The following is a 1,740-nucleotide window of genomic DNA, read 5'->3' on the forward strand; positions in this document are numbered from 1 at the left end:
GAAGCCCTTGGAGGTCATAGAAAAGGATACAGCCAGAAAATATCTAGATGGTGACATATAAACACTGAAACTGCATCAGAATACGTGTGTGAAATGTACAGCCAGTCCAAAGCACGGTCAGAGGACGAGACTCGTTACAACAAATTGGTGTAATTGACTAGCAAAGTCGATCAGGTATGTTGGAAAACAAAATCTGTTCAAAAAGTTTTAATTGTTCTTTAAATGCTGAATGATTTTTTCTTGTTTTCTTATTCTTGTTATGTTGTTCCTTTTCAGGAAAAACATTTGCAAACATGAAGAGGATCGATTGTGCACTTCTGCCATCTTCTCGTTGAACCCTTGGTAAAAAACTCCAAAGGGTTCACTATGTCACAATATTGTGGAACCATGCCGACCTTGCGTGCCCTCACCAAGGTCTGTTTCCTGCTGACTATGGCTGGTAAGCAAATGGAAACCTCTTGCTACCAGTGTGGTTTGATGGACCTGCCCTTCCTAATGCTCTCTTCACAGACCAAGAAAACAATAAGGATGACAGCAGTGGTGCTTATAGTGACGGTGATGAAACAATCATTGTAGATTCAACTGATGTCTATGTTGATACAGATGGTTACATCAATCCTGACCCATCTGATGACGGAGCATGGAGTGAGGATTCTGACATGGATTTAGAGGATGGGGAATAATAGGGATAAGACTGAATGACTGTGGTAGTCTGTGCATGAACACAAATGCCAAATATATTTATTTAGATATGCAACTCTGGGACTTATCTTCTTTACCAGCACAAATGGCCTTCTGAGATGGTACCATACCGACCTTTTATTATTTCTTAATTAGTTAATCATTTAGGCATGAATCAAGAGACTGTACCAAAATTTGATTTTGATATGAATCTAGTTGTTTGATGTAATCATACATTGCAGGGATTTCATATTTATTTGTTAGCAAAAGATAGCTTTACTGGTTTTATTTATGCCAATGATTATAATTTATTATTTCTTTTAAGAAAATATTTTTATTTTTATTCTGAGTTCCAAACAAGTAGACATCACAGATTAGTTATCCCAGGTCTGTAGCTGTTGTAAAATAAGCAAAAATGAGGGTCTTTATTCTGTAGGTAGTCTGGCCTAAGCCTCCTTTGGGGTGTGGAGAATTTGATGAACTGATATTAAATTGTGTAAAGCATATCTTTGCTACAGTTTTTGTTACCTTTGTTTGTCGAAGTCACTTTGGAGCTGGTTTCATATATTTAGCATGGATCATTGGTCTAGAGTCTGGAGTACCCTATGGAAATGTCTGGTACGACAGAAATTATGACACCAGATGAGATGGAGGGCATCTTAAAGTTTAAGATCTTTCACATTTTGGTTGATCTAGATCAGCCTTAGGGTGAGGTACTTTACACGTGTCTGGCGGAGGTACACCCACCAATGAAAATGTCTGTCAATGCCAATTTATGGTGCATGTGGATCTGCTTAACAATATGGAGCTGGTATCAATTCTTTCTCTTTTTGGTTGATCTAGGTTCCTAGAGGGTGTGGTCTTTTGGGTGTGTCTGGCGGGGTACCCCACGATAAAATCTCTGCAATAAAGAAAACCTGAGACTATGCTGGACATTTTCCAAATTAGTTTCATTTCTTTTGCACTCCAGCTAATCTAGGCCATTTTCTGTGCATCATTAGGTAGCTCTGGTGGGGGGTACCCCACTAAAAATGTCTGGCATTAACAAATCTTGATAGT

This window comes from Macrobrachium nipponense, chromosome 9 (assembly GCF_015104395.2).
Source record: "Macrobrachium nipponense isolate FS-2020 chromosome 9, ASM1510439v2, whole genome shotgun sequence".
Taxonomy (NCBI): domain Eukaryota; kingdom Metazoa; phylum Arthropoda; class Malacostraca; order Decapoda; family Palaemonidae; genus Macrobrachium; species Macrobrachium nipponense.